This window comes from Megalopta genalis, chromosome 8, assembly GCF_051020955.1.
Source record: "Megalopta genalis isolate 19385.01 chromosome 8, iyMegGena1_principal, whole genome shotgun sequence".
Classification (NCBI taxonomy): Eukaryota; Metazoa; Arthropoda; class Insecta; order Hymenoptera; family Halictidae; genus Megalopta; species Megalopta genalis.
This window is the reverse complement of record NC_135020.1, coordinates 20,296,624-20,316,988: the sequence shown is the minus strand read 5'-3', so window position 1 is coordinate 20,316,988 and position 20,365 is coordinate 20,296,624. Positions and strand designations below refer to the sequence as shown.

Here is a 20,365-nt window from a genome sequence, read left to right as displayed (position 1 = left end):
ACGGACGTTCCAAGAAATATTCGACCGCCAAAATTAGCAACATATGACAATTGAAATATCTGTGTTGAAAGTAATAGATAAACGTTTATAACATAAAATTAAACGATAGATTGGTAAACGTAACCTTCAAATGTGTGTGAAAGTTATTTCATTATTCATATAGTATCTACTTAGTACACATACAGGTACTAATTGTCCTAGGATCAACGAATAAGCGAAATTTATGACTGGTATAATTCGGGGGAATATATCAAGCCCTCTCATCTCTCTCACGCTATCTCTGTCCACTCTCCCTCTGCCTTTCTTGAGTAATCGATACGAAAACATTAATTTGCTAATCGTGTTCCCCAATAATTTCGTACACAAACGAATCCTTTTCCGCCACTCTCTACTGTCAACCAGTCGCGCGATAATTACGTTCGTATATGCGACAAATAAAGGGTTCTAATCGGTGAGAACCGAACAAGGAACCGCACACTGATGAATGCTAAAGCGATTAACTCGTGTATTTTGTTCCCATAATTGCTACGCCGATGTTCGCGAAATAAAAGTAAAAAGGTAATTAGGGAAAATTGTGTAATTGCATTAATTATGCAAGCTGTTTGGCAACGGTTTGGACAAAATTGAATTTAACAGAAAATTAAAAGTCCGGAGCGACAATTGCGAACTCGACGTCGTCGTTAAATTATCAGCAATTTAAATTTAATGGCTAAATAACAAAGCCACAATTCCTCCACTTCTGATTTTCATTTCATATCGTTATGAAGAATCGCTTTCTACATTTTTTCCCCACCTGTTGCCGAACATTCGCTACGAAAGTAATTTAAAAGCTTATAACGCGCGAAGAACAGTGGGCGAAATAGCCTTTATCCAAACACGGTATAAAGTCCAACACGTCGAGTGGCAAAAAGCGATTTCTTGTATCATTAGCAGCAAACAATACTTTATAAACTTCCCGTTAGCGTTCGCAATGCGTGCCGCGAACGTGTACACACACTCGCCTGTACACGCTCCGGCGAGATCTGTTTTATGAACACGATCGGCGTCGGAGCTTCTATGCATAATGTAAAATATTTGCGCGCCAATAATCCTGATGGACATTGCAACAACGTATCGTTTTAATAAAGCCGCAACTTTTTACGCGCAGCATCCAATAATATCGGTCGGTCGTTTCATTGGAACGCGATCGTTCGATGGTAAACCATAATCGCGTGCAACATATTTTTCATCGCATAACGATGCACAGGCTGAAGTTTCGAAGGGAAGGGTACTTCGATAATACGTGGGGCATGCGGAGGCTACGTGCAAGTGCATATGATCCAGCCGATGCAATATGATCCCACCGGTTGCAATTTACTATAGAAACACGCGCGCGACACACGTGAAACGAGAAGACTGGTCGATGAACACCTATTTGTCCTACCAATAAGCTTTCCACAATCTCCAGAAAGCAAACACAGTCGGTTAGTCCTGTGTTTCCCAGCTATTTTTTTTTCTCCAATCATAATAGTAAACCAACTTCTGAACTAGTTTAACACGTTGCCTGGCGAGCTGCATTTGACGTTGTGTCGTTACCACTTCGTGTGTGCCTAACACAGTACGCGATGTAAGGGTGTATTAACCCGTTGCACTCTCGGAGACATTTGAACTCTAAATCCGAAATAGCTTTTCCGAACTATCGTATTTTCATTTTCTGTGATTTATATTTAGTGCATTAAACGCTTTTCGCGGTTTTTTAAATATAATGAATATTGGTGGTTTGAAAATTATGTTGGAACGTGATAAAATCATTTTTCGTGGTGCCCTGGAGTTATGTCCCTGGTGCAAAGGATTGAATATATAATATTTGCGAAATTTGAATATTTTTCTCTGTTTCAGTGCGGTAAATTTGTTTCTCGTGTTTTTAAATGCTTGAAAAATAATTTTCGTAGTACAACAAACAGATGACAATATTTGGCAATGAAGAAAGAGACAAACAATACAACAAAAAATAAAGTAGCGAAACAAAATCAATTCGGGGAGAAATGAATTTCAGCGTGTATCGAAAACGATACATATCGCGAGCAACTGTTTTTAATTTGATTTTTTTTTAATGTTTTATATCGCTGAACAACTTGATGCGTGCTACGAAAAAGTCTCTCCGTTTGAGCTATTAATCTGTTCAATTCCAAACTCAAATCTCCATAATTTGTGATATTCAGATGATTTCTTTTTTTCAGTAATAAATTATTGATAACACTAAAGTCACGTTCAAGTAAGTATGACAGAGGGAACGGTAACAATAATTTTCATGTAAAACTAGTTAGAATTGGATGTTTCGTGCCTGACTCGTGCCTGAATCCGTGCCATTGTTCTTTTTATTCTGAATAGTGTTTTAACGCTAAACCTATCGAGATGATCAAAATTACGAATTTCACGTTCCTTATCTCTTAAAGCTATTGAAATTATAAAAGATCTTTCATAGGAAATGATTGAAGACATTTCATAATGCAAGCATACATTATATAATAAAAATGATCTAAAGAAATACAGTATTTTCATCGTTGTAAGGTATTACATGTTAGTTACTTCTAGAACTTGGTAAACTAATAGACTCGTTATTTTACGTAGTGCACGTACACACGCTCGCTTACATTTACTGTCATCTTTTTCTCAAAGACAATTATCTCCTAATTGACCCTCAAAATATTCAAAATTGCCTCTCGTTGGAAAACAAAGAAAAACTAAGGAAAAGTGGACCAAGTAAACGCAATCGTTTCTGTAGAAATTTCTTTTTTAATACGTTAATAACTACGTTAACACGCGAAATAAAACATTGCATTGGAATTATAAAAATCAGAATAGTGTGCCTATCTTAGTTACACTATACAGGGCGTCCCATAATTATGTTAACACCCGGAAAGGGGTGATTTCTGAGGTCATTTCAAGTAACTTTTTCCTCAGCGCAAATGCAATCCGCAGCTTTGTTTACGTGTTATTAACAGAAAGACATTGACCAATGAGAGACGAGCTCGGCTAGCGCGAGGCGGCACAGCCGACAAGCGCGCGAATCCCAATTCCGTTCATTGGTTCGTCCGTCTCGCGCCAGCTGATATGGCCTCCTATTGGTCACTGTTTTTCGTTAATAACTCGTGAACGAAGCCGCGGATCGCATTTTCGCCGAGGACAAAGTTGCTTCAAATTACCTCATGAACCCCTCACTTCCGGAAAATACAATAATTTTAGGACACCCTGTATAAATCGGCTTCGATGGGAAGTTCTTGAACAGATTGATTTCAATCTTCCGATCCCCGGCGCAGAGGCCAGAGGCTAACGAGAAACCATATCGCCGGCGAAGGGTTAAAACGGTTCTCGTAATTGTTTCAAGGATAAGGCGTGAAATGAGTTTCCGCGGCGGATAAAACACCGTCGGGAAGCCGTGCGTGTCCGTTTCGCATCGGCCAAGTGGAAGAAACGGCGCGCGGGCTTCTATTTAGACTCGAAAAACGGCGTTCGTGCCGAGCTTCAGACACTCGTTAAAGACAGCCTGGATATATTCTAGGACTCGCGAACGTCGGTATGGATGTCGGTTTCAAGCACCCGGTAGACAAGCTCATTAAAAACTAACAATCTCGCAATTTTGCCGGACTCGGAGTGCACGTTACTTTTAGCGCGTCCCTTGTGCATCATTCAGGATTATGCGCCAGTCGGCAGCGTGACCGAGTGGTTCGTCGCGAGAGGATAGGCTCGCCGCAAGCTGCTCAGCAATTCTTATTTTCCCATTCGGCCCGGCTACCCGGGACACCCGGTTAACACGGTTAACACCGTCAAACAGGGCGGTGGGGTTGGGGTCGGCTCACGGTTCACCGTATGGACACACGGCCTGACGTTTAATGCTCCGCAACGCGGCCTCGGCGAGAGCTCGCAGGCTCGGCTTGCGCACCTACGCTGCGCGGGCACCGCCGTCCGGATAAAATTATTACTTGGAAACATTTGCATTATAAAGCGGTGTATCAGGCGCATTCGCCAGGACCGAGACCGAAAGGGGAGAAAAATGGAGCAGCGCCGCGGAATACGTTTCCCTTGGCCTCGGAGTGCTGCCGCCAATTCATACCGAGGGGCCAACTCGGTCGCTTTAACCTGTATTCGCGACTGCGCCCGGCAATAGCCTCCAAATGTGAAATCTACCCTAAACGACGACTACTCTAAACGAGCCGCGATCCGACGCGAGTCGGAACATCCTCGATAATCCGCGATCGAATCCTCACCGGAACCTTCGATCGCTCTCGATCCGATCCGATCCGCGTTACGCGCGAACTACAGTAATGTCCCCCTTACTGACGCTCAGGTTGTGCACAGAAATGGACAATTTGGGAGGAGGAGATACGATTATTCGAACCTTGCGACTCGTTTTTATAGTTGTTGACAATCGATAACCATAAAAAACGAGTAACAAGGCTCGAACAATCGTATCTTCTTTTCCAAAATTGTCCATTTTTGTGAACAACCTGAGCGTCAGTAAGGGAGACATTACTGTACGCCCTCAACGCAACTCGAGTGCGCGAATTCTTTGGAACGACTCGAATTCGAACTTGTCCTATCGAACTTCGGACATCGCACGGCGCGCAGTGGGAGTATTTGATCTCTAGAAAACTGATACAATTGATTGATTCAATACAATTTTTTGATAGAGTTTGAACGACGTTACGCCATTATTTACTATAATGGCATGGATGACGCTAACTTCTGACTAGTTTTCGAAATTCATTGTTACTATAGCATATTCGAGCGAACTGAATTTTACTAGGCTGTTTAGAAAGCTAAAGAGTTTCAAAGAACCATCCGTTATGATTTTAAACTTTCTAGTTTCAGATTCATTGATCAAATTATTATACTTAAATTTTGTGGCAACTCTTGGACTTGATCAATGACACACTTAACGTGTAATAGCTGATAAGAAATCATCAATTGGAAACTCTCGTATACACCACAAACTTGAAAGGAGATACTACTCAAGAGGAGAAACTATTACTCGAGCCTTGCGGTTCGCTTATAGCTGTTAACAACTATAAAAACGAGACACAAGGTATCTCCTCTTCCCAAATTGTCCATTTTTATGCGCAATCTGGTCGCGAATTATGGAGAAATTACTGTACTTTGAGATAGGTTGACGAAGATATTATGAAAAGGTACGCATATATTTCTCAGTACTTCATGTTTACATTCTTTCCCAAAGCTCTGAATAAAAGAGCCTTTATCTTCATTGAACATATTAAAACGACTGTAGAGTTTCTCATGAATTTGTTGCCATTTTGTTTGTTCTACTCCTACAACTCGTTTTAAACGGTCAATATATTTCATCGTTTTAATTAACCCTTTACGCTCGAGCGGCGACTCTGAGGCGACGCTAAAAATTGCTACACTATTTTCAAAAGAATTTCCACACTATTCAATTTGTCTGTATTCGATAAATTGTCAAATAATAGAAGCCTCCTATAAGCGTACATGTTCTATTTCATATGTATCAAATAAAAAGAATCATAGCAAATGAAAATACTGCAGATCGAAACAAATATCTTCATTTTGGAGTTAAAATAGTCTCGAGTGCAAGGGGTTAATCGGAGGTAAGGTTGATCGAACAAATGTACACGCAGATTCAAAAATAGTAGAAGGCTTGAACAGCAATTTTAAATGAAAATGTAGCCGATCAATGGAAGCGAATAATATACAAAACTCCGATACGAATTTAAATCAAGATGTCTGTCACGTATATAAATGTGTATAAACGTTTATTAAGTACAAACGTATGTATGTCAAGAAATATAGAAATTTTAATCGAATACGTCGTATCTAATGTAATATCAATTCGTTTATGTGGAATTTCATAGCTTCTGTGATTATAAACACCCTTATTATATCGAAAGTTAGGCAGTATAACTCAACGAGCTATCGTGGGTGGCCTGGAATAACTTAAAATTCAAATTGCCTCGTGATCGGAGCATTAGGATTGTCGAGATTTCTTTTCGTGGAGTTCGAAACTCGTAAACTCGCAGGAACGCGTTGCTATAAATGAACCGTATTCTACGGTTCGCAGTCCGCGAGAATAAATTGATGGAATCTCGATCGATGGCTCTCGATGTTACTATGCATCACGCTAAATCCCAGAAGAAATCATCGTTCTCGAAAAAAATCTCGTTCCGATCGAGTTAGAGAAAACCGCGATACCGTCGAAAACAAATTCATCACAAGAAGAATTCTTGTCTCGCTACTCGAATGGTCCGGTCGGCCATTAATTCCAATATAAACGCGATTAAGCATGAATAAAAATAATCCTTCCCTTGGCATATGTCGGTCACGACCTCCATAGAATTCGAAACGTCGATTACGATCGATTGCCGCGAACGCAATGCTAAAAATTGCGTTCTCTCTTACGGCTGTTAACATTTAATTATGCAAACGCATAAAAAGGACAGCAACGTCATGAATCGGAACAAAGCCATGGAATTTACACGGACAACAGAGGCATATCAAGATTCATAAGAGAACCGTGTTTACTATCGCTATTGTTACCGCACAAACAAATCTCGTTCATCTGGACGTTCACGTTTCGATTACAGACGTCCAGCTATTCATTTGTTTATTTATATTTACCACCATTACGCAATTATAATTGTACCTAATAAACGAACGAACGAATGACCGTGAAACATCCGAAAGCTGATTTTCCTGAATCGGCGCGTCCAATTGCGAGGCATTAACGAAAGATGATATAACGTGCGAATAAAATTGTATCGCGAGCTCGAAAATTCACGGAAACACGGTATAACGATCGAATAAAATTGTACCGCCACTTGGCAAACAAGGTTTTCACACGAATAAAAGCAGATCAAAATGAAAATGGCAAAAGCAACGAAATTTTGTCAACAGCATAGTCGCGACGCGCCGCGCCACGCCGGGCTGGTCCATGCCACCCCATACCGTGCCACGCCACGCCCTGATCCAGTTTCTGACGCAGTTTCTTTCAGAAGTATCTTCTAATATTCTTCGAAAACGTTCAAAATCCACGGACACGTTCAACAAAAATTTCCATCGAAACTGTAAAAACAGTGCACTCGCGAAATGACACATCGTCGTTTCTCCATCACGACAAATATATTCGTCGAACACAGTTAACCATTTGCTTTCCATGCCGTTTCAACTCTAAATCGAAAATAGTTTCTCTGATCTGTCGGATTTCCATTTTGTATGGCTTATAAACGCATTTTATGTATTAATTCTAATTAATAGCGCCTATTTAGTAGCGTTTTTTTTAATATATTTGATAACGTAAAAATGATTTTAGAACGTGATACAACAATTTTGGAGCGCGATGGTTTAATAAACGTACATAATCAACTTCCGTATATACTGTTCGTGTTTATTCGCAAATTCGTTCGAATGAAAATTTATTTGACGTCGATAAATTTGAAAAGTTACCCGAATAAACCTTCCTTCGAATAATTTATGTATATTCGAAATGTTATTCGGATAAAATTGTATCCGCGGAATTCATCCGTAACGTTATATGAACAAAGCTTCACTCGAAGATCGTTATTCGAATAAAACTTTATTCCAAGAATTCGTTCGTATTGTTATTCGTATAAAACTGTATTCAAAGAATTGTTTCGAATGACGCGCAACTCTGGAAAGGAACAGGTTTAGAGAAAAGAAAGAAGAGAACAATCCGAAAGGATCCATGTCTAGCCATTTTATAACGACGATGATACTTTGGATTGTTTTTTTTTCTTTTCTCTAAACCTGTTCCAGAATTGCGCGTCGTTCGAAAAAATTGTTGGAATAAAGTTTTATTCGAATGAATTCTTCGAGTAAAGTTTTGTTCGTATAACGTTACCGATAAATTTGATCCGAATAACATTTCGAATATATATAAATTATTCGAATGAAGGTTTATTCGGGTAACTTTTCAAATTTATCGACGTCAAATAAATGTTTATTCGAATTCGTGTTAGGGGAAACAAGTTACTAGTTCTATCCACTAAACAAATCAAGTACCGTTAATCGAAGGCAGAGTGTCCGTGATTTTGACGACAGTCGCGTTAGACGGCGATTCGATTTGCGCACCTCATCGTGCGGACGTTTCTCACATCTGACGCCTACGTTGCCGCGATCGAAAATCATTATGGTCGGCAAATATCGCGATTTACCGCGTCGATGATAACCGTTGCCGAGCCGACAGGGCGGGACCGACGGTGTGACTGATCCCAAAAAGAGGATACACGGGTCCCCTAGCATCGCGTAACAAAGAACCGGGAGTCGAAACTTTTCGTATATAGAAACATAACGTTACTCGTAAGCAAGTGGGCCGAAATATTTGTTCATGCTAGAGCCTCGCATTCTATTACTGAATTACGATCGTGTAAGAAAATGGAGCAGTGCGGTGGGTGCGGTTCACTTGGTTACGTGGTGTAACACCACCACTTCACAGTGACCGACCAACTCGGTCGCTTTAGCCTGCATATCCCCGGTAGCTACCCGAGCGCTACCCTCCGGGATAAAAAAAAAACGATGAAAGTGTGCTTGGACTATTAATTATTGGCAGCTTTACCTTTGCCGCGCCATTAAGTCGATGATTTTACTGTACGTGATTAAACTTCTCCGCCTCCCTCTTCGTTCCTCCTCCGCGCGTCGCTCTCTTCATCCCGTACACGATTTCCTGATTTCAAAGACTCCGTGTCCTGACCTCGTTCAATCAGCGGCGCGATACGCGGAACGCCGAGACGAGACTACGTAATTATTCGCGTACGCGGAAACAGATTTCGTCGGCCGACGAAATCCTGATAGCCCCGGCCGCGTTCATTTAAATCGCTGGCGAGATTCTATCGCGGCCGCTAGGAACGGTGGTTGCTAGATAGACGAAAGATATCAGAGAATCCGGGATACAAGCGGAACATGTAGTTATTAATAGCATATAACAATAAGCGGATTTTCACGGATCTTCGCAATTGTTCGCGTTCATGCGCGGCTGTCTGCGTTTGATCGGCGAATTTCGAGCGCGTGTGCGGTTGAATGCATGCTGCGAGCTGCGCTGTTTCGGGGATTATTAAACACCGAGTCGTTCTGGATCGCACAGTCTAACTTTTGCTCGAGAGAAAGAGCATTTTGATTTTTAACGGAGAAAAGTCGTTACTGTCGACGAGAAGGAAAAATCCAGCGGCGTTCGGAATTTTATGCCTTGCGCTGTAACGAGTCAGACTCGTGATTAAGATTTCATACGTGATCTACTACGTTATTCGTTTCTTCCGAATTAAATGCAAATTTGATTCATCCGTTATCCATGTTTAGCAATGAAAGTACATAAGTGCACAAGGAACAAGAATTGTCTTGTTTTGTCAAGGTTGAATTATCCAAATTTGATTCATCTGTTATCCACGTCTTGTGCACTTATCTATCAATAAGTGCACAAGGAACAAGAATTGTCTCGTTTTGTCAAGGTTGAATTATCCAAATTTGATTCATCCGTTATCCACGTTTAGCAACGAAAGTACATAAGTGCACAAGGAACAAGAATTGTCTCGTTTTGTCAAGGTTAAATTATCCAAATTTGATTCATCTGTTATCCACGTCTTGTGCACTTATCTATCAATAAGTGCACAAGGAACAAGAATTGTCTCGTTTTGTCAACGTTAAATTACGAAGAACGAAGAAGTGCCAAGCCACGCACATCTTGTGAAGGTAATCGTAGTGCGAGGGGTTAATGAATTTGTTGACACTCGTAGCCAACCATAACAACAACAGTAATGTAATGTTCACATGAGAATGTCGCCGGATTAGTGTGAGAAGATTTATGCACATTACAATACCCGGAACTTACAGCTCCATAAAACTTCCTTATAAGCGTGGACTTGAGTCTGTAGACAAGTGCAAGGTCTATAAGTACAGTAAATATTGCGAACTGCTTTTGTTTACACTAAAAAATTCAATCGAATGTTTCCTTTCATATTAACGACGTCGAATTATAGCTCGACCTGAGACATCCACAATTTTACAGCTTTAGGATGGTTGAAAACAAGAAATGGTATAATAGGCTGATTACATACATGTTCGTCCACTTCTTTCGCGATAAATGAGTCTACAATATGTCGATTCTTTCGAAACTTACGTACATTGTGATTGTACAGCGTACAATCAGCATTTAATCACGTCTTTACTCATCGCTCTAATTTTTTAGGCTATCCGAGTATCCATTCTTACTGTTTGTTTTGTCAGTGAGCTCGCAATTGTAAAACGAAATCGAAATAAACTACAGTGTTCATGAAAACTGACGTTGATACTGTTTGATTCACGTAGATGCATAAAAAAATGAGTCCGCATTTCTGGAAGCTGCGCTATGATACGCAATGTTTTTAAACTTATTATATAAAAGGATATAATAATTAATGTGCAGATACAAAACAAAATGTATACACAAAAAAAGTTAAATTTACAAGAAAAAATGTTACTTGCAGAATTCAATGAATTCTTAGCACACAGTCTGGGTCATTGAAATACCGTTGAGCGCACGCGTTCGCTTCTCATTCGTTTTATAAAAGGATGTGGCTGATGTGCAAACGTTAACTGAAACCATTGCGCTCTTATTATAAATAGAAAGAAATAAGGATAAGAAATAAAAAAGAAGAGGTCAGAGTAATGTAGATACGAATAAAAATTAGGATTTTTCGTTCTCCCCAAGAAATCTTCTGGTCAACAACAAGAATCATTCTTTCGTAAAAACTTTTACAAAACAGCGATTTATTTAAAAATCGAGAAAAATTTATTCTGTAACTACACGAAAAATGTCTCAAAAATTGTCTCAAAATGTCTCGAAAACGAGCATACATGATCGTTTGCCTATGGCCTACGGTATTACTCATCAAACATTAATCCTAAGAATCTTACGTATTATACATCCACGCTTAATCTCGGCAAGGGGGAGGAGTGAAATTAGATACAATAGAGAATCCGCCAAGTGTGAAACAATTTCAGGACAATCGCGATCAGCCAGTCGGTCAGCGAAACGAACCGCGAAAATCAAGCCATCGGATAATCAACAAACAATGAACTGCGGATCGATAAGTTGCGTTTGTTTACCAAGATCGTTCCTATTGATAGTTACCGGGTCAGAGAACGGGGCGCTCATTAACACGGAAAATGAAAACTAACTTGAGCGCACCGTTATGAATACTAATTTCTCGAATCCGCCGGCCACGGGAATCCGATGTCGGTCGGATTGTAATCGAGCGGATTATACAGTCGATAAAGCGGGAACTTGAAAGAGTTTGACGGGGGCAACGGTCGTTAGAACGTAAAAGAAGAGGAAAAGGCAGGGGTCGAAAGGGGGGCAGACAAAAGAAAGGATCGCGACGGTTTGGATTATAGGATAACGCGTGCACGAGATCCATTAAAGCGGGACGAGAAATCGATAGGGGAGAATGACGGAACGCGTGTCGCGGAAGACGCCCCCCCCCCCCCGGAGCTTCTGAAAGTGCACCAACACAGCGGAGACAAGCGTGAAGAATGCGACGATGGTTAAAAATTATCGTAAATTCCATGAAGGCGCACAGGCGGCTGAAACAAGCCGCGAGCCACGAATCGATCCTCTTTCCTCTCCTCCGCCGCCGACCTCGCCCTCTCGTCCATTCCCTCGCCCGTCCCCTCGGCAGTTGTTGGCTCAATTTTTATTCCGCGGGTTACCAGCCGGTAACCTGATTAAACGCTCCATATAATTTAACGGTGGTTGCCGCTCCGCGAAATAACTTCTGTCCCAATTGGACGTTAAAATGTAGGAGTGCCAGTTGACAAGTATCCATTTCCCGGGACGCATCAGAGATATGACTTTATAAACTCGCCGCGTTCCCTGTCCCGCCTTTATCTCCATCAAACGACAATACGTGTCACCCGGCTGGACGCGGCGACAATCAGAAATTCGAAACAACGGTAATCAACGCCGCGCTGCCATTGTAAAGCGGCCGACTCGACGACCGTCGCCGTCCCTTTCTTTTTGCCACATCTCGATCTCTGGTTCTCAATGTCAAAGCGGTCGATGTTTCGCAAGATCTGCGAATTTTATGCGCTTACAGCGCAGCCTCTATGCGGTATAAACTGCACGGAGAGACGCGGCTCAAACCTTATAAATCGCCACGACAAGATTTCCATTCGTGAAATAAGGCGCGTCGTTTATCACTAGACCGTGGAGCTGAATGGGATACTCAGTTTATAGAGAAGTTTACGGTGACACTGAGATATGCTTTCTTTTCCGAACGTTTCCCATACGTGGAAGGTTCGTTATGGGGAAAAAAGTATCAAAATGTATTTTGTCGCTTTTCTCCCAATCTCTGAGACATTTTTCGAACGCTGAAGGTGACGCTTAGGTTCAGTTTATAGAGAAGTTTATGGTGACACTGAGATATGCTTTCTTTTCCGAACATTTCCCATACGTGGAAGATTCGTTATGGGGAAAAAAAGTATCAAAAATTACTAAATAAAATGTATTTCGTCGCTTTTCTCCCAATTTTTGAGACATTTTTCGAACGTTGAAGGTGACGTTTAGGTTCAGTTTATAGAGAAGTTTACGGTGACACTGGGATATGCTTTCTTTTCCGAACGTTTCCCATACGTAGAAGATTCGTCTAAGACACGAACTACTCGTTTATTCATCAAAATGTATTTTGTCGCTTTTCTCCCAATCTCTGAGACATTTTTCGAACGCTGAAAGTGACGTAAAGGTGTCTAATATGACACCCATCTTTATTTTGAATCATAATTTTCGATTGAAAACACTTTTATTAAAAGTAGAAAATTCCACTTCTTCGTAATAAAGGAAGAACTAAAATGCGAATTCATAGATTTGAAAAACGAGTGTCTAATATCAGGCTCGGTTTGACTTTTTGAGGAAATTCTTTCTTTTGCCTTTGTTTCATTGGCGCCACAGTCTTCGTGAGGCCCATTGGTAACAATTTATACGTTGAACTCATTGTTCACCATGTATGTCTGAAGAGTAAAGGCTTGTGCGAAACAAACATTCTGCATCATAATTTTCTTCACAATTACTGTTATTGTGGGTTAGTCGATTGTTGTGCCTTTGTTTTGTTTTCGGACATAATTAACTTTACATTTATAAAATAGGATATATTAAATATTTTTATTCTTTTATCGTGTTTATTTCTGAATTAATAAATTCTATAGGTACGTCTTATTCGATAAATATAAAATTAATTATGTCCGTAAATAAACCAACCGTTTGAAATTTCTTCGATGTCTTGCTGATCAACAAAAAGTCATTTATGCACATAGAGAACTGATTCGGAAAGCATGAAACTGTAAAATATTCAAAAACCACACATTGAAAATGTGACGAACGAGTTCCTAATGAATATTTTAACAACGAATTAATGAATAGTTGACACACACAATGTTCACGCGCATTCCACCTTTCGACCAAGTAGGAACTTATTTTTGAGCGACTTCTACGAAATTTTTCCGTTTCCGTTCCATTTCGAAGCGATATTTCCGAGATTGTTATTTCGTTTGCATGTCGTATTCATACATTCATATGCAAAAGCTCAGACAAATTCTTTGCTCGACAGATTTCTCCATTGCAAGAACACGCAGAGCACGCTTGACATCGACCAACACAAATCGCTGTTGTAAACACAATGGTTGATGGATTGCGATCGAACATGGCATCGCAACTGACTACAGCAGTGCAAAAAACACTACTATGTTTACGTGTAAAAAACACGAAATTCCAAATACTGTTCTCGCATAATGTAAGCTACAAGGCGAGGCGCGTTTCAAACCTTATAAATTGCTGCAAGATTTCCATTCGTGGAATAAAACACATCGTTTATCACTGGACTGTAGAGATTTATATGGGAAAACTGATTTTATAGAGCAGTTTACGAAGACATTGAGATATGCTTTCCTATACGAAAAAGATATACGAAATATCATTGAATTTATTCATTTTTATTGTTGAGTTTGCGTTAACAAGCTTTGTATTTCGTATTTAACTTCCCGAGACCATTGGTGCATGAACTGTTCCTGTAATCCTCGTTTCACTAAAATAATGGAGAATAATATGTATACATTAGTCTGCATTATTTTATATATTACACTTATATTATTCTGCATTATTTTATATATTACACTTATATTATTCTGTATTATTTTATATATTACACTTATATTATATTATTCTGCATTATTTTATATATTATTACACTTACATTATATTAAATTATTTTGTGTGTGTATATATATATGCATAACATGGTAGTTATCGTTATCAATCATTAGCTGGATCGAACAATTCGGAGGCAGATTCGCGCGAGGCGCGAAGAACCACGAAAAGGGTGACAAGCGGGGTGGCAAATCCGAATACGACAGAGCAGAGACAAACATTAATTCAAATGTAAATTTCGTGCCCGCATATAATGGCGGACGGATCATAAATTTGAATAATATCGATATATCCGCCCTGGCCACTATATCACGTTCCTGTCGGGTTTAGGCGAGACGATTGACTGACGACGACCGTCCTCCAGCTCCTAATGGCGTTTCTTTCGCGGGCGTTTCGAGTTTTATGCGACACGCCCGCCGCGAAAAACTTGCATTTTTATTAGGGCGAAATGGTTCCGAGCCTGTTTCCACCACATCGAAATGGATGACAGGCGCGTAGTTGCGATTCTCGCGAACTTAGTGCGAATCCGCCATCGAAACTACAATGACGCGAGATCGTCGGGAGGACTCGCTGTTACAAAGAAGGAATAAATATTCATTCGCCGCACAGACGGAGATTATCGGCTGACGACGAGCCGGAAACGATATTTTCGCGTACAAATTGAATCGCAATGCGTCAGAATGTAGCACTTTAATCAACGGCACGCCGATAAAACGACATCGAATCGGGCTCGGTTCCGGAAGTGGCAACACGTCAGCAGATTCTGACCGTTCGTCCCCGCATTTTCATGGAGACCTCAGTTCGATCGACTCGAAGAGATCTCGTCCGGAGACGAAACAATGTCGACGGAATAACCATCCGAAATTACGATGGAACACTCCTCGATCCCCTAGCTTCAGTGTCTCCTATCTTTGGACTCTGAGATTGCTGGAAGAGTGTAGACAGAGACTGTAGTAGTTGAAATCGGACCAAAATCAAATTAACACTGATACACTTCGTGATATAAAATAATGCTCGATGAATCTGTAGCAACGACTGACTTTGGAACGCCGCAAGGAAATCTGAGGTTTTTGAGAAAACCTTCGTTAAATAATTGCAAAAGAACGAGTGTATTCTCGCATCTAATTATAGCACCTGAAATTACTTCTGTCTGCGATAAGAGAAAGTGTTTCGAACATAATTTCTGTGGCTATAAGGGAAAACGCCGTAAGTTGCAATTTCAAAAAATGTAACTTAATGCATTAATTGAACTGTAGCATATAGGATTTACGTATTTATTAAGGAAACATTGTGGAAACAAATTCTGTAGACTCAAAAACATTATGCAATTTGAGACACTACTGTTACGAAGTATTAGCGATCAAAACTCTAACGACAATATCTCGAAAGTGAAAACATGTGATTTGCGGCGTTCTTCCTTGCAGCCACAGATTTGTGTATGAAATTCTAAACAGAATTTGCATTTTGATAATCGCTTTTTCCGACAGTTCTTTGAACTTGCTTTTCCAATGCGGGCGGAGCCTAGAATCTGAAAGTATTGTTAACACTAATCCTACTTAGATCTAAAACTAAAAACCTGTATGGTTTTATAGCTACGAAAAGACTGATTATTCAAACCTTTCGCTGTTTTTTTTTAATTAATAAATTCATTCATCATTTCCAATGACTCTCTTTATAATTTCGACAACTTCACGGCAAACAGTATGAAAAGTGTATTAAAACTACATGAAAATGTGATGGAAAAATGTGTATTAGCGAAAGAACATTTCAAACAAATGGAACGACAGTTTCGTCTCACGATCTTGAGATTTTATAGAATTTTATCGAAGTAGCGAAGCAAACGAAACGCTCGAAGTCGTGATCAATTTTCAGTTATCCGCCGCGCAAATAATCAGAAATCCGATTGCCTTTGGTATCGTGCTCGAATCCGTAGCTTCAGTTTAAAAAACAACGAGATTCCCGTTGTCGAACGTTTGACGCTGGGTCGCAAGCAACGCGAGAACATTCCAATAAATAAACGTCGTTGTTAGTGTCAGAACTCGAAACGGCGAATCAGCAAACACGGATCAAAGAGGGATCATGGGGCAGCTACAGGAATAAAAGAAGAACGTGTGTGTCACTGAATGGAAGAACAATGGGGCTCCCCTTCGGTGACCGAATGGAAAATTCAAATTCATGAATCCCGAGTCGAAGCGTGTTCTACTAATTTATTCGAAGCGCACGGTTACTTATCCGTGCACACTCGCAATTAATTATTCCCAGTTCTATGCTCTGACAGCCTCGACGTTCAGTGGTGTCAACTTTATTATTAATTTACAGTGCGCGCAAATAAAATTGAAGATTGCCGACGTTTCATATATGCCGCGCGCGCGTGGTTATTATTTATTTCACCGATTCATGTTGCATGTAACTCGAATGTCACCATTATATTACACGTGTCCAATGAATCTTAGCGTTCGGAACAAGTCGGTGCACCGATGAAAATGCGGATCGTTCCGATATTTAAAACACAATCAGACAGAAGGAAATAGTACGCGAAGAAATAAATAAAAAAGTAACGAATAAAATTTCGCACACGGATCGTCGTTTTCGCGAAAATCGAATTTAGGAGTTCATAAAGCACTTGTGAAATTGGCTAGAAATCGGCAAAGGCCAATGTGCCTCTCTGTGCGTAGTTCACCATTTCTATATCGTTTATATGCCGAAGCACGCGCGCACTTCACGAATTTCGAAACTCGATTTTCTCGAAAGCGTAACATCGTATGGAACAAAAATTCTATTCTACACTTTTGACTTACTTTTCCACGTAGAAAATTGCGCGGTTTTTACATGCACTGTGAACACCGGAACACTCTGTACAACACTGATTTCACCATTGTGTTGGTTTTCACCATGTCAATACATAAAAACAAGCTCGAACAACTTAATCGTTCAAAAGAGATTGCACGACGTTCTCTATTCAAATCACGATGTGCTTGCCCGGGAAGTTACGTGAACTAAATGTAACTCGAACTATAAATCGAACTCTTGGTTTCAGTTCTTTTTACCCCAATTTGGCGTTTGACACTTCGACTGCCACGTCACCCATATGAGGGCGACGTTATTATTTATAGACAGATTTGAAGATTAAGTTTTACCCTAATTTATTATAGCTTCCTAATACCATTAGGTTTCGCAAAAGGCAATAATGTCGACGAATAATAGTGACTGACGTTGCACGAGTTAACTTTTCAATTTGAAATTTCCGGCGTTTTCGAGATCGTTGACGTGGCCAAGCTTTTATGGCCTCGATTTTGGTAATATGTAATGTACACATAGCCCCTTGTCATGTCAGTTTCTTCAGAATTATAATGATTAGAAGTTTTTTCGATTTTCATAATCTCTTAGAAAGAAAAGACACTCTTTTTATATATACGTTTGGTTATACATACTTTCCGACTCAAAAGAACGGAATAACGTTCACACTTAATACCTTATTAATAGACTGCGGATTTTACGCATGGGCGAGGTCAACAAAGAACAGTGAAAACATCGGAAGAATTGAAGAACTTTTTAACTTATTAAAACTGATGAGAAAATAAATATATTTTTATTTAACTCCTGTTTTCTTCACAACATTTCTATTTCGCATAAAAATCCGCAGTCTACTTATTACTAGAAATCATAATATAAATTCAAAATTTCACTGATCTAGCACACTATCGAGATAAACAAAAACCATAAACATGTGGTCACGGAGATCAGATTTCTTGCCCCACTTTGGCGTTTGACACTTCGACTGCCACGTCACCTATATGTAGGTGACGTTATTATTTATAATCAAATTTGAAGATTAAGTTTGACCCTAATGTATTATAGCTTCCTAATATCAAAAAGCAATAATATCGCCGAATAATAGTGACTGACGTTGCACAAGTTAACTTTTCAATTTGAAATCTCCGACGTTTTTTCGGGACTGTTGACGTGGCCAAGTCGAAGTGCCAATGCGTTAAGAGTTTTTAGAGAATAAGGATCAAAGATCACCCGATCGATGAAAATGGAACCAACGATTTCCCACGAAATTTCCACTTTTCCGATCCGTCCGCGGGTTCGAAACAATAAGGTATCGATTAAGAATATCACGGAAGAACCGGGACATCGTGGCTAGAGGAAAAGTAATACGAGAGAAAGATAGACGAAAGACGGGAATCGAGGGAGGAAGGAAGAGAGAGAGAGAGAGAGAGAGAGAGAGAGAGAGAGAGAGCGGGAGCGAGAGAGAGAGAGAGATCAGGGGACTACGCCCAGAACTACGGCACCCCTTGAAAGCACTCCGACGTTTTCGCGCGATTCTATAGGAGCTTTTGGATGGACTTTCCCGATAAAAGTTCGGAGGAAAGAAGCAATATATTCGTCACTTCGAGCATATACACACAGCTTCGCCAAGAATAACCATTTTCGTCTGTGTTTTCATGCGCGGGACCCAAACTGATCGGCCGGTTCGTTAATTTCCCGAGCTACAATATTTCGTTTCCGCCGGCGTAATTCGAATGCATTTATAAAACTGTTCGCCCCGAAACCATTCGCGACCGGTCGAAGAGAGAAAATTGAGAACGAAGATAACTATTGAATGATTGATCGTTCGACGGAACGGATTTCCCAAATGCGAGGGATAAATATTAGCGGGTAATTTGAACGTCCATTATTAATTAGAAAACGAGGGGAGGTCGAGGATGCGAGGCAAATAGCGGCCGCAGGTCCTTTTACGCTCTCATCCCCCCCTCTCTCTCTCTCTCTCTCTCTCTCTCTCTCTGTCTTCTTTTTTTTTGTAAGTCGAAGCGAGGCTGGGGAAACTTACTTTGGTCCGAGGCACAAAGTTCCGAAAGCTTTTAAGATTCGCGTTACAAAAGCGATCGCGCGCGCAACCATCGGTAGCAAGAAAACTCTGAAAGCGAGACCCTCGAAAGAGAACGAAGAATGCGATTATTTGTCTGTCAAACGGGAAAAGTTGTGTTTCAAAGTTCTTCCTCGTCGAAAGCCGAGGAGTGTGATGCGGTGGGGGCAACGGGGTAAACGAAGGGTGGGGAAGGGAGACAGAGAGAAAGAGAGAGAGAGAGAGAGAGAGAGAGAGAGAGAGAGAGAAAAGGTGAAAAAGAGGAAGAGAAGAATTTAATTACGCGCTTTTGTTTTCCCCGGAGAGACAGAACGCATATCGACGACGCGACGCCCTTAAAATTATTCACTACGACGAACTAATGAAATTAATTTAGTCGCGCGTTTCGGACGTTATCCCTCGCAGAGCTATCGCAAACGTTTAACACTGACAGCGCGTTGTTTACGATAGTGAACCGAGGCACGCCCGTCGTCCATTGCTGAACAATAATTAACGCGCAGCGATAATTAGAGAATACGACGACAAATGCCGATCCGCAAGGTATAATGCAATTTGAAATCCGGCTAGCAAAGATGGCACGTAGTGTGGTACACGAGAGCGACGTATACAAGGGAAACCAATACCGTTTGCGACAACGATACTGTTTCCTTGTAACAATAGTACGCTGCTTCGTCCTAGCAGCTGGATACGCGTACACATGTCTCGGGCACGGCGCGTAGATGCGCGGGGCAGATGTCATCGTAGAGTTGGTCATTGGGCATATTAGATCGGTAAGGTAACACGATGATTCGCTCGACCATTCCCGAGGATATCGTTTAGGTCTAAGGCGGGCCAGAGATCGTCAAGGAGCAACGATAAACGCCGCGTTTCACTTGACCATTCTCCACCCGCACTTTCAGGCTTCTCCAGAATCTATTAAGGTGAATCGAAGGGAGGAGCCTTGCCAGCGAGGAGGGTTGGCTCCGATCTACCGGTGTACAGCCACGCTAACAAGTTCCGCGCGATAGAGAGGACGAAAGAATAGATTCGCAGAAAGCAAGGTTAAATGGAAGAGGGTAAAAATGGACTCACGTTGCTTTGCCGGCGGGTGGGCACATTGCCCGCGGGCGTCGATGAGAAGTAACGGTGAAGGACGAGCTACCGTATCCCAGGCGTCCTGTGAAGCGAGCACGAGGACTCGGTGCGCCGTGCCGATTTACCCGCAGCAGTCCCCAGTCCTCGTCGCGTGGACGTGGCGCGGCCGCACATATCCCCCACGTATTCGACGTCGTCGTGGTCGTAGCGGCTGCCACCGTGAC

At 41.0% G+C, this 20,365-nt stretch overlaps 1 protein-coding gene across 1 annotated transcript in view; it reads right to left on the bottom strand.

Moving 5' to 3' along the window:
• Positions 1 to 20,220, bottom strand: part of nAChRalpha1 (nicotinic acetylcholine receptor alpha1) — a 327,417-nt gene extending 307,197 nt beyond the window's left edge. Inside the window, exon 1 of the mRNA XM_076524379.1 lies at positions 20,139 to 20,220. The gene's annotated coding sequence lies outside the window, so the exon portion shown is untranslated. The remainder of the gene's footprint in view (positions 1 to 20,138) is intronic.
• Between the last annotated feature and the right edge of the window lie 145 nt (positions 20,221 to 20,365).